Here is a 14824-nt window from a genome sequence, read left to right on the forward strand (position 1 = left end):
AACGAACAAGTGACAAGGGATGCAATCTTCTCATGTTTTCTATCACAACTGGAGCCAAAAGAAATTGACGAAGCCTTAGCCGATCCAAGTTGGATAGATGCCATGCAAGAAGAATTAGATCAATTCAAGCGCAACGACGTATGGAAACTTGTTCCAAGACCAACGCACCAAAATGTAATTGGCACTAAATGGGTCTTTCGGAACAAAGCAAACGAAGACGGCGTCATTGTTAGGAATAAAGCAAGATTAGTTGCGAAGGGGTATTCACAAGAAGAAGGCATTGATTTTGATGAGACATTCGGCCCCGTCGCACGACTCAAAGCAATCCGGATATTCCTAGCATACGCAGCGCACAAGAATTTCATCGTATATCAAATGGACGTAAAGAGCGCATTTCTTAATGGCTTACTTGAAGAAGAAGTTTACGTCGAACAACCACCCGGTTTTGAGAACAGGTTCGAGATGAGTATGATGGGAAAATTAAATTACTTTTTGGGACTGCAAGTCAAGCAACTTGAAGAAGGAATTTTCATAAATCAAGCCAAGTACACAAGAGACCTTATCAAGAAATTTGGCGTAGATGGAAAATCCTCAGTCAAAATTCCCATGAGTACATCTCAAAAATTGGATAAAGATGATGAAAGAAAAGATGTCGACCAAACGATGTATCGAGGGATGATTGGATCATTTCTATACTTAACTGCAAGCAGACCGGACATATCCTACTCGGTTGGCGTATGTGCAAGATTCCAATCAAAGCCCAAAGAAAGTCATATGATTGCAACCAAGAAGATAATTTGATATCTTAAAGGAACAATCAATGTGGGATTATGGTATCCCAAAGAAGGAGATTTTACACTAACTGGTTATTCAGATGCAGATTTTGCAGGTTGTAAAATAGACCGAAAAAGTACCTCAGGGACAAGCCAGTTCTTAGGTGGAAAATTGGTCTCTTGGTTCAGTAAAAGGCAAAACACCATAGCTACGAGCACTGCCGAAGCCGAATATATTGCAGCTGGGAGTTGTTGTGCACAAATTTTGTGGATGAAGCAACAATTATTGGACTATGGGATTAAGTGCGACAATGTTAGCATTTTATGGAATAACACTAGTGCAATTGCCATAACCCAAAATCCGGTGCTTCACTCGTGAACCAAGCATATCGACGTTCGACATCATTTTATCCGAGACCACGTCGAAAAGAAAGATTTGAAAATCGATCACGTTCCCACAGAGAATCAAATTGCCGACATTCTCACAAAACCGTTGTGTGAATCTCGTTTTGCAACTCTAAGGCATGAAATGGGAATGATCGAAATGAGCTAAGCATTTTCTAAACTCTTTATTTTTGATAATATGTTCGCACTATGCATGCTATATGTTACTTATGTAACCTACGTGCTTTAATTTAATATGTACGTATGATATGTGTTTGGTTGTGTACATGCTTTCGTAAAATTTATATGTGTTTAAATGTGTTCAAATTTTATCTTACGAAATTTGCATACATGTGTTGTATTTTATGTGATATACGTGTCTATTTATTGTGTCATGTTTTAGGATATTTAATTTGTTTAATTTGTTTACTAAGTGTGTTTAATTAAATTAATTTGAGCTTAGTATACAATTAAGGGGGAACAAATCTATGCTGGGTTAGTTTGGTAGAAAAGGCATATATTTAAGGGAAATTTAGAAAACTTGCATGATTAATTGGGTTTAGATATAAAGAAATATTTTCTGATGAATGCTTACCAAAAATTTGGAGTATCTATTGTCATAAAGGTTAGGCCCATATATAGAAAGTCAAAGGTTTAAATGTTTTGGGAACTTGAAGCCTTTTCAGATATTAGGTATCTGTCTGTCCAATATTTTTTTTTTAGATTTCATTTCAGAAAATTTATCAGCTTTATTGAAATATGAAATCGAGATGATAATATTTATCTTGAATATATTTATTGCTTTAACTGATTATTTTCGAGATTTTTTTTATCTGATTTGCTCCAGGTTGGCGGTTATTTGAAGCACAAATTTTGGCGCCATGTACTCACAAATGGAGTATATAAATCTGAGCTGGCAAATTTAAATCATGTGGAAGGTCGAATTTATCCTCACGGAGATCAATACTCTCTCTCTACCCACTAGAGGGCAAAGGAGTAATTTCGCACATATTTCTCCTCAATCCTAACGGGTAGAAGTGGAGACCCAAAGAAGATAAAATTCTTCTCCTTCTTCTTCTCGCCGGCCGGAATTTTTGAACAAGAAGAAGCCACAAATCCTCCAATGCTTAGATACCCATCCTAAACCTTCTACATAAAAGTCTTCTACACACAAAAACCCATCACCCTAACCCAAATATCCTCTAAATCCAAATACCCATTCTCATCACCCTTTTTCGGACATCACCGCCGAAATAGTCCAAAAATTCACCAAAATTCCCAAAAATCAAACCCAACTCAATGGAGGCTGATCAAGTGGAGATGGAGACAATCACTACCGGAGGAACAAGGAAGTCTAGCCGTGTGCTCAGTGGAATGATTCTTGACATCACCGACTTCAACAAACAAGTGGAGGACAAAGCTTTAGGGGTAAAAATTATCAACTCTCTTGAATCTTGTGGGTTGTTAAATTTTTGCACCTTTAGATATGTTGGATTTTATAAAGATGGGTGACCGAATTATATATGAATGCTAGAGTTGAAAATTGTTCAATTATTTCTATGATCAAAGGAGTTGATGTAGAAATAAAAATTGATGATTTTCGGAGGATTTTCAATCTTGTTGAAACAAACTTACGGGTAGAAAATCATGTGTTTGATGTTAATGCCACTTGGGCCGAGGTACGCGATGCAAACGCACCGCTAGCTCCTAGGATAAACGGCAACAAAAGAGATTTGAAGAAGGACTACAGACTCTTGTTGGATATTGTACACAAATGTGTAGAGTCCCGGTATCATTGCCATGACAAGTTGTCGGGAGATAAATTGTTGATTATGGATATTATCTTGAACAATGTTTGTATTGATTGGGGTGCATTTATGTTTGGGAGATTATGTGAGTCCCTGAAGAAAGCAAAGCCTTTGGTAGATGGATGGTTTCAACAGGAAATCGGTTACGGGTTTGCAATTGGTGAAATTTTGAGGACTAAGAATGTTACCCTTTCCAAAGCCAAACACATCACAAACCATAGTTACCTCTTTCGGCCACCAAACTCAACCGAACCAAAAAAATCCCACCTTACCCACAAGCCTACCAAAAACAACCCGAAAAAGGAAATTACCAAACCCTTTCCAAGACCTTAGACAGTTTATTCGAGAGCCAAGCAATGAAGGATCAAACACCCCTGCCGTTCGATCCAATGAAGAACAATCAAGCCACCCAATAACAAGACCCTCACCCTTCTCAAACCCAAACCCCCTTGTCCTAGAAAGCCACGGGTTAGATGAAGGAGGAAATAGAATGGAGGTTGATGTTGTTGTGAGTGACCAAGTTGAAGTTGGGAGTGTTGAGAACATACCAACAATTGGGGCGGATAGTGTACTTTTGGAGGAATATAAGCGTGCACTTGATTGGAGAGCTTGGAGGCTAGGAGATCACAATAAGTTGGCCGAGAAAATTGGGCCACAAACCTTGGAAAGAGAGGAACTAGTCTTGATTTGGCTAGGTACACGTGATCTTGCCCGAGCCACCCGTTTGTCGGTTATTAATTCTTGTTTCTTAACTAAGCTTGCAAAGAAGAAGAGGACCGAGAAGAATGTCATGGTTGAAGCCGCATCCGAAGTGCCAATAGGTGAATTTGATCCTAATGAAATTCGCCGGGCAACCATTGTATCTTTGGAGGATAGTCGAAGGGGACCCGGAGAGGGATCTTTGGCACGGTTTGATGATGTAGGGCTCCCGGAGATTGATCCGTATCCTGCCACTGTTGGGGATGAGAATTTAAGTTATGAATCTTGTTTTCCACATCCCGCGATGGAGGTTACGGAGTCTATTCATGATGATGTGAGTGCACCGAGTCAACAAATCTCTTTGAATTTGGATGAAGCACGGAATTTGCCTACCTTGCCAGCTACTTGTGAGATCTATGATCAAGACCACCCGAGAAACAGTTCTACATTGTTGCTTTGTTACAATAATGAGGAAGCCGAACCCAATCTTGCCGAGACAATGATCACTACTCCTCAAGATGATTTTGCTCAACCATTGCCGAATCAAACACCACCGATGCATAGTGAAACAGTGTTCAATGCTCAATCCTTACGGGAAGAAATTGTTGGGGATGTCAAGGCAATTCTTCAAGAGTCTACGAGAGGATTAAACACCAAGGTGGATGCAATGGACAAAAAACTTGATGGCTATCATAAGGAGATGGTGGACCGTGCTCTATAATTGTTTAATAGGCAAGGCCTATTGAAGAATGAGATTGATACGGCAAAGAACGAGTTAAAGAATGATGTGATGAAGTTGTTTAATGAAATGGGAAGGTTTGGGTCCGAAACAACTTCAAAGCTCAAACTTTTGGAGCAACAAGTGAATGGTCTTCTACAACAATCACGCATCAACTTGGATTTACTTGAAGGAGTTCGTGACAAGCAAAATTCTTCCACCGAAAGTTTTCAAAAGTTCATTAATGCTGCTGAAAAGGGGGAAGGATTAGCACGTCATTTTGTACCACAAGCCTATGCTTATGCATCATCATAACCGAGAGCTCCACGACCAAGAGGACCTTTGGTGGAACTTGTTCGACCGTCAACAATACCTAGAAGCTGAGGGAGCATGATGGACTATCTTAGAGGTACTTGCCCTAGCTCAAGCTCAACCCCTCAAGATGTGTTGCCACCAACGCCGATTGCACCTATGCCGAAGCCAATTACCACGAAGATACAAAAATTGCAAGAGCTTCAAACGGAGTTCGGACACCGAAGTGAGCAAATGAGCGTTTGCCGAACATTTGATGAGTGCATCTTTTGGCACGAAGCTGGAATGTTGAAAGGAAACAATATAAGAGAAGCTTATGGCAAATATGTCACCAGACAAGTAACCGCACCTTATCAACACAAGGGCCTCGAGAAGGATTTCAAGAAATTAAGAGAATACATCAATGCCAAGTTGAAAGGAAGGAAAAAATTCGATTGACAAATTCAAATTTCTTTGGTGTATAATTTATTTTAGCTAGCACATTATCCCTTGATATTATATCTATGCTAAGCTAAAATGGGTTGAAAATGCATGACAACTTTTCGAACCATACTAGTGTGTCTTAGTTATTTTATTTATTTAGTATGTCACAAGATTTTAATTTGGACTTGGAATTAATGTAACACGTATAAAAATGAGGATATAAAATTTAGGGGAAGAAAAATTCAAGATAAAAAGAAAAATGACACCCCACGATCAAAGTCTCATATATACGTTTAGGTTGTCCAAATTTTAAAATCTCTAAGTCACAATTTTTGTTAAACCCGTCAATTGGCTAGTCGAAATAAAAGCAATTAAAAAGAAATTATTTTTCAAAATTGACAAAGCCAAAATGACTTGGGTATAAGTTTCGGCATCATCAAAAAGGGGGAAATTGTTAGGAATATATTGTAAATTTTGATGAGCCGAATGTATTTTTGAAAAATCAAGTAGTCCCTATTTTTATTCTATTTGAGTCAGTTTAAGTCTACGGAGTATGGTGCACCCATATCATGCAACCCATGTACAAGTCTGGAAGATCATAATTTATTTGAAGAAGTTAAGCGGGATTATAGCTTAACACAATTATGATGCGGATAAGTAACCAAGAACCATGCTAGAGGAGTTGGAAAAAACACGTGTGAGCTATGCCAAATGATCTTAAGTTCAAATCTCAAGTCATGCATTTTTACCTTGCTTGGGAGACTAGCTAACACCGTCTGGGAGACTAAGTAAATTGGAGACTAACCAAAGTGAATGCACAAGTCTCACAAGAGCCATGCACCAGATGGAGAAACACACCAAGAATGGTGGACCAAGCTTAAAATCGAAACAGAATCTCACCATGAACAACTCTGAAGTTTTTACAGAGGTTCCAGTATATTATTTTACAAGGATCATGAAGGAGAAAATATCTGATATATTTTCATCTGAACATCAAGTTTTTACGGTGGAACCAGAGACACTCGAAGAAGGCTGATTCGCGGAGAAATTGTTTTATACTCAAGCAAGAATCAGCAGATAAATTATTTGATCAACTTGACATGTCAGAGCATTTCTGACGGACAAGAAATATCAAGCTTGCCGCGCCGAACTTATTCAAATTTTGTAGGCTACAAAATTCAAGACACGACAACGGGCAAATTAATCAAATCATCTGACAAAAGGAGAAATGGCATCTACCTAATATTTCAGATCAAGTTGACAATATCTTGTGATCAACTACAACTCAAAATGGACGATCGAGATCGAAAGTTGATCAACGGGCAAATAGCTTTCATTGGCTATAAATTGCCCAAGCAGACTTTAAGATAAAACACTTGAATAAGCACTTGAACAAGAGTAGTATACGAATTCTACAAGAAAAATACGTAGAATATCCAATCAATCATCAAGTGATATATTGAGCTATATACGAAAGAATTCAAGTTTGAGTGAGAGAAAAATTTTATCTCTTTGTAGATTTCTCTACTGAGTGTAGAAAGAGGGCGGAGTAACTAGAGAGAGTGAAAAACCCTGGTTGACTGTAGCTTTGTGCGTAGCACTCGGTGTAAAGGACAGAGTAACAAGAGGAGCTTGTGAAAACCCTGTGAGAGTGTAGCTTTGTGCGTAGCACTCGGTGTAAAGGGCAGAGTAACAAGGGGAGCTTATGAAAACCCTATGAGAGCGTAGCTTTGTGCGTAGTTCTCGTGGTGTCGGAGTACAGCTTGGTGCAAAGTACTCGGGAAGGCGAAGTAACAAGAGGAGCTTGCGAAAAACCTTGGTGGAGTGTAGCTTTGTGCGAAGCACTCGGAGAAGTGTCGGTGGGCACTTATTCACTATTGTATCTGGGTGATCGAAGAATAGTGAATTTCCTCCTTGGAGTGAAAGGAGAAGAGTGGACTAGGAGGATTACACCACCTCTGAACCACTACAAATATCTCTCTCTATTTACTTACTGCTCATATATTTTGTGCATGCTTATTCTAACTGTGAACTAACCCGGTTACGATTTATCGCATATCTTTATCTGTCTGGGTTTGATAGTTCCCTCGTTTGCATGCAAGCCAAACTTTACGTATATCATCCTTGAACCATATCAAGTGTTTCTAACGTGTTGCATGTTTAGAATATCTCTTTGAGCACCACTCTTATAAGCATAACACTTTATCGTTATATATTCCGCTGTGCACTCTAAGTGGTTTAACTTGTTGATGCTTGTTACTTAGAGTTGAAATTACCAAAGTGTTATTTGCCTTGTGTGTTTTGAAGAAAGTTGAAAAAGTTAGAGAAGTCTATTCAACGCCCCCCCCCCCCCCCCCCTAGACTTCTCGCCACCCTTTCGGGACCAACAAAATTATTAAACATTAACCTAAAAATCATCTAGAGTTTGAACAATTTAGGGTTATTTCGCTCAAAACGATGTCGTTTTGAGTGAAATAACTCATTTAAAAAAGAATGGAACAATAGTTAGTTGGCCGACTAGGCGACCTAGTCAGTACCTATGCGGCCTAATCTGTGCTTAGGCGGCCTAGTCGGTGCCTAGGCGACCTTGTCGGTCAGTGCCTAGGCGGCCTAGCCGGCTAGCCACCTAGACCACCGATTATGGTGATACGCTAGACGGTCGTCCAGCGCCTAGCGCCTAGCGCCTAGGCGCCGATTAATCGGTGCCTAGGCGGGATTTTTGCAACATTGAGTCTCATACTATTAAAAGTTTCCAATTTAGTCCTCTAACTTGTAAAATCATACCTAATTTGATCCTCCGTTACAATTGTCGTCCATCCACCGTTATAGAGAGGGGCAAAAATGTCCTTTTATCTAATAGTCGAGGGACCAAAATGGGTATTAATTATTATTAGCTAATAGTGAAGGATCAAAATGGGTATTAACTAGTACTACGCTTATTATTAATATTATTATTATTATTATTATTATTATTATTATTATTATTATTATTATTATTATTATTATTATTATTATTATTGTTGTTGTTGTTGTTGTTGTTGTTGTTGTTGTTGTTGTTGTTGTTATTATTAATGTTATTATTGTTATTATTATTATTATTATTGGGATAATGTCTCCTACCATCATATTACTTCTTATTATTTTAAAAACTAAAATCTACCCCAAAAAATCATGTGTGGTCTTTCCTCCATTTTTTTCCTCTCCTGGGACCTACAAAAAACCACCATCAAAATGCACACTCTATCTCTCCTTCTTCTCTATCCCTGGACTCATATTGGGCCCCACAAAAAATCATTGATAGGGTTGCTCTTAGTTTAGTTTTGTATATTAAGACTAGGGGTGTGCAATCGGTTAACCGAACCGTTTTAACTGAAGTTTTTAAAACTTTAATCGTTAACCGAACCAAACTTTGTATTACCGAATTAACCGAATAGAAATTTTTTCGGTTAATCGATCGGTTGAATCCTAAAAATAATATATATATATATATATATATATATATATATATATATATATATAATAAATCTAATTAAAATAATACATATAATTATAAATCCATAAGAAATATACAAAAACAATATCATAACAACATTACAAATTTAAAGTGATTTTACATATTGGATTTATTTATTTATTTGTTTAGTTATATATTTAAAATTTTGGTTAACCAACAATTTCGAACCGAATTAACCATTAACCAAATAAAATCATCAAAAGATATCATTATGTTCCGAAATGACTAAAGAGTGGTCAAGTGAGTGAAGCATCATTTGAAGATCATTATAGAGTTCGATTTTTTTCAGCACTCTCTTGATTTTTGGGCACATATAAAATATTGATTGCCAAATTTTCTCTTCATAAAAAAACATTAAATAAAGAGAAGACATCTTGATAGTGGATCAATCGAGATCAGCCTAAAGAATGTTTTGTGAAAATCATTTTCCAAGAACAAAGGCCACAATAAACAAATTAAAAATGGGGGAAATCTTAGATGGATATGCCAATTCTGGGAAGTAAATAACAATTATAAGGTTAGATTCAAGATGATAATAATTAGTGCGCTCTAATCATATATGTTTATTTAACTAAATGAAAAGAAACTGAGATTTCATTATTTTTTTTAGTCAATTACCGCACACCACATTTAAGGACAAATAGACCAACTTTATTTGTAACACCCTTGATTTTTACCACATTTTAAAAACTTAATTGCATAGGAAAACATCTAATCATCAAGACATAAAGTAAACAGAAGCTATATAAAATCGAGACATGTTATGCCACACCTATCTCAGACATAGGTGCACAGGCAGGAAAAACTATCAACTCAACAAAAAATAAAGCGTCTAGGCACACAGGCCGCTATAATAGGCTCACAGGCCAACAAAAGATAACGTCTACACAGGACAACTAATCTATCTAGCGATCCACGTCTAGCGCTCTCAGACATCTACTCAAAACCTGTAGAACAAGGGAATAAACATGGGGATAACACCCGGTCAGCGAATATTGCTGTTAACCCATCAGTACGCGTTAAATAACATATATAGATAAGTATAATCAAAACCATTTTGAAACAGAATACAGTATGTATCATTTCAAAACCAAGGAGATAAGTCAACTTCAAAGACTCATCAAACACTCTCAAAAGAAATAGGAATCACCATGCTCACAACAACGACAAGAAAACAAACATGAATGACAAAACAACTCAGGATGCATTCTACTGATCACAAAGTAGAATTCATCAAGTCATGCTCATAAGCAAGGAATTCACATTCACACAGTGGCAACTACATGTCACAGTGACAACTACATGTCACAAGTATCATAGTTCCAACCTTATGCCCTGTTCCAACCTTATGGCTACCCCCAGCCTTATTTCAATTCCAACCATTACCTCCTAGTGTCACCCTATACTTCTGAGTCCAACCTTATACCTTCGGGAACCGTCGTTCCCCCGCCTGCACCGCCAGCTTTTCCACCGAACTCTCAGTACACGAGGGTACCATTAATTTCATAATCACAAAACCGCCAAACTCGTGAGCCAAGTTCAAGTAACAAACCACCAATCTCAATCATAGTCACACAAGGTCATCATCATTACCAAGAAGAATAAGACTCAACAATAGTCTTAATCAAGTATCAACAAAGGGTACAACAATTTACACACGACTATATCATAGGAATAAATCAAGAGATCACAATAAAGACATGAGCCCATACTCAATCAACAAAGGATTCCAATCCAACACCAAATGATTGTCAACACAAATTGACAATCCCAAAACGAGGGAACAAACCACACATACTAGCATATCAACATCAAACTAGCATGCTTATCAAACGGGTAAAGAAAATTAGTTCCAAAGAACGTTAAACACTCCCATATTAGACCAACGAATCACAAAGTTGGACCCTTAGCACCATTCAAGACACCAAATCCTACATGGATTCCTAACATACCGTTCTAGACATACGAAACATCAAGAAGACTCACAAATAGCCCAATAAAACAACATCGGGAGGTCAAAACATCAATACCGAGGCAAAAGAATCACGGCGAACAAATCCCCGCCAACAACCAACAATGTTCCCCGCGGGTGGGGCCACGGGTGGACAACCACCTGTGGGTCCGCCCGCGGGTACATAAACCCGAGAGACACGTTGCTCGCGGGTGGGGCGGCGGGTATGCCTCTGCTCGCCGTTCCGCCCGCGGGTACCACCTCCTGTACACAATAATCCCTTCGGGAATTTTCAATAAGTCCAAAACACCCAAAATCTCACACACAACAACAATATGACTTGAACCCAAGAAATAGCCAAGCAATGGCATTCAAGAACCCTAAGAACAAGCTCTAAACATGCATCACCACAAGACAATGCATCAAATCTCACAAATCAACACAAGAATCATAAGTAGAAGCCAAGAATCATCATATAAGTAAGAAAATAGGTTTTGTAAAGCATGGGTTACCTTCATAGCCTAATAACTTCCTCTTTTCACCCTTAAAAGCCTTTCATATAGCTCATCTTCCATACCAACTTCATACACAAACCAACACACAACAAAGATCCTATTTTTAGAAAAAAACACCTAAAAGAAGGTTAAAACACCAAAAAGCCAAGGACCTTACCCTCCCCTATGCTCAAGATGAAGAAAGTAGGAATTTGGGTGAAAATCTTGCAAGACTCGGATGCTCAAATTCTAGCTTGGAGAAGAAGCTAAACCATTTTAGAGAGAGGCTAGAGGTTTTTGTGTTTTAGATTGAAGGGTGAATGAAATGAAAGAATATTGCTAGGTTAGCTTGAATCACAAACCTTAGGTAGAAAGACATTCCTACCCTTACTAATGTTGGAAAGACAAGGGAACAAGGGCACAACTCAAGAAACACAAGGTACAACTCTTTGACTTAAGTGACTAGTCAAAATCAAGTCCTTCGACTATTAAATTTTAGGATTTTTAGGAATAGATTAGCAAAGAGACTTGGATTAATTCCTTAATTAATCCTTGATTAGTGTTTAGATTTACGGGGTGTCACATCCTCTCCCCCTAACAAGAAGCTTCGTCCCCGAAGCTTGGGCACGACGAGTTCAATCAAACGAGTAACAACGAATTAAAATGTGATAAAAGGGAAGCAAAATGCCATAAAACAAGACTTCAAGGATCCAAAGGTGTAAGATTTTGCAAGAATCACGAGATGCAAGGTTTCAAAAATCAAGGAATGAAGGGTTTCAAGGTAACGGAAGGAAATTTCTCAAGCAACACCACCACTATCACAAACTTAAGGACAACCATTACCCATCTACACTAACCCTAAGCCAAGAACAAACTAAACTCGAACAACGCAAGGCAACTAAGCGAACTACTAAAGCGACAATTAACAACCAAGGCAAACAAGAGAGCACCACTACACAAAACAACTAAGCAAACAACTACCAACGTACTGACTAACAAAACAAGCAAGGGACGCAACGGGGTTCCACAACTAAACGGTCGGCTTGCGAAATCGGTGACGAAGCTTAAGAGATAAGTAGCAAACAAGGTTTTAAGCAACAAAGGTGTTCACCACTAACCAAAGTTAGAGAAACCAAGGGTTCAAATTAAGGTGGTAAGATTGATAGGCTTGGACACAACGAAGTTCAACACCAAAACCGTCGGTTAACAAAACGAGTGACTAGGCTTAGAAATAAGCTGAGGGTTCACAAAGGTAAGGCAAGAAAGAAAGATAAGGTGATAGACAGAAGATTTACCGGAAAGGGAAACTAATTCTACACCGAGCCTAACTCCCTGCTTAAAACTAGCCAACGATCAACCCAAATCTAACGTCTAAGCTTAGGAACAATCTACAACAGAAACTGATAACACAAGAACCCTAAGCTAGATCACTAGAGATCAAAGAACCAGGATTGCGTCTTCAACTGTTCTCCGCTGACTTCTTCAACCAAGGAAGCAAGGTACTCACACTACACAACTTGAGCTCGGCATCCACTTGAACTTGATCCGTCACTTCCAAACAAAGACTGCAACTGCCAGATCCAAAACACGAGCGTGATGTCCTTCTCCCTAGCTCTTGGGCTAACTTGATGCAGGCTGCCGACTTAACACTTGCATTAACACACAACCCCAAACCCTCAACAAAGCAACGCTTGAAAACTTCAAAGCTTTGGTTCGGATGAAAGGTCCAAAACAGGAACGGTAACAAAGGAGAAAGGTAACTCAGGGAGAAGAGGGCTCACAAGAAGATATTAGGTTCAAAGGAAAAGATCAGGGTGAAAGGTTTAGGTTCAACAACTCGAGGAACTTGTTGGTTAAGAAGAGGAGGATTGTAAATGAGGCTACAACTTAAGGAGTAAGGAATCAAAACGAGGTTTAAGGGAGTTGAAAAGAATTTCCTCACGGAGGGTATCCGATTTAAACTCAAGGATAGCGCTGATTAGGAAGGGAATCAAGATTTTCAAAGTCACAACATAGGAAAGATGAGGTTGTAACCTTGAACAGAGTCAATTCAAGAAGAGAACAAGAACGAGGTTTGAAAAGACAGGAAGGATTTCTCGAGAAGGGCAAGGGATTTGACGAGGGTAAGAGAGGAAGATCGGCTTCAAGAGGTGAAAGGGTTCTCGACTTCCGGCAGAACTTCGGCTTGACGCTGATCACTACACTTGTCGAACTGAAGGCTCTCTACCTCGACTCAGACGGGGCTTAACGCTTAGACTTTGCCAGATTCCTTCATAAGCTAAAGTCACCGCCGCTTTGCACAAGATGGTTTGGAAAGAAAACAAGAACAAGGTTCGGAAGAAAAGGATCACTTGACAAAAAGGTGATTAGGTTTGTCTAGGGGGAAGAAAAGATTAAAAAGGGTCAAGGTTGACTCTAGAACAAGCTGACGCTCGAAGCTAACGCGCAAGGAAGGGCACAAAGACAAAGGGAGGTGCAACAAAAGGGTACAAGAACTTACTTCAATGGTTCCCACTTGCATCTGCCTCACGACTGTGGATCTTGTGTAGCACCACCTAAAAACAAGCTATTTAAAAGCCTTAAACATGCAGATAACTGAACTAGACAACACACACAGCTGAAGACTGAAAGATAAATAGATAAACATAAGTCCAAAACACGGGGTGTTATGCCACGTTCTCTAAAAAGGATGAACGCTACGACAATATCTGCATTGTTTACAACTAATCCATAGTCTCAAGGTCTACAACTAAACCGGCACACAGGCCATAAAACAAGCGGGAGAAGCTACACTAGCAAGTACTAGACTGCGCACTCGCCTAGACATCACCTGAAAGAACACAATAAAACATGGGACGACGCCCGGTCAGCAAATAATGCTGGTAACCCACCAATACATGTGAAATAACATACATAAGTAAGATATAAGTTGTAAAGCCATTTTTGAAAGGGAATACATAAGTATATAAGTCAAAACCAAGAGCAATAGTCAACACAAGACTCAACACTCTCAACAAGGATACGGGAACACATCCCAAAACCACAAAGGATAACCACCACACAAAGGATAAAGACACGACCGATGGCAACACATGCCTAGGCAACACATGCCTTTGTGACTACACACGTCACAAGAAGAGAACACACAACCACGGCTACACAAGCCCTCGTGACATCACTAATCACGAGTTGATATGCCTTCCTTATGCCCGGTTCTAACCTTATGACTACCCCCAACCTTATATCTAGTTCCAACCTTTACCTCCATGACCCCTGTACACCAAGTCCAACATTTTCCCTCCGAGGACCGTCGTCCCCTCTCCAACAGAACCACCGATTTCATAGTACACGTGGGTACCGATCACACACACGGCAACAAATGCCACCCAAGAAATACGTGAACCTTACACAAAGGTCACAACTCCATAATCACGTCACGGCCACCACGAGGACCGCTACAATACCCTGGTGACTAGTGTCCCATACCTCTAATCGTGCAATCCAGGTAAAGCCACACACACATCACTCCTCAATAGGAATCAATCAACGGATCACAACAAAGATATGAAACCATATTCAATCAAGGAATGGATCACAGTCCAACAAAAATAATGACGAATAACACAAGTTATCATCAACCAATGGGAAGGAACAAACAACACACACGCTAGCATTTAAACACCGAACTAGCATGCTTATCAAACGGGTAAACCAAACATAGTTCCGAAGAACACACAAGACTCATCAC

The sequence above is a fragment of the Ipomoea nil genome, unplaced genomic scaffold (genome assembly GCF_001879475.1).
Source record: "Ipomoea nil cultivar Tokyo-kokei standard unplaced genomic scaffold, Asagao_1.1 scaffold1259, whole genome shotgun sequence".
Taxonomy (NCBI): domain Eukaryota; kingdom Viridiplantae; phylum Streptophyta; class Magnoliopsida; order Solanales; family Convolvulaceae; genus Ipomoea; species Ipomoea nil.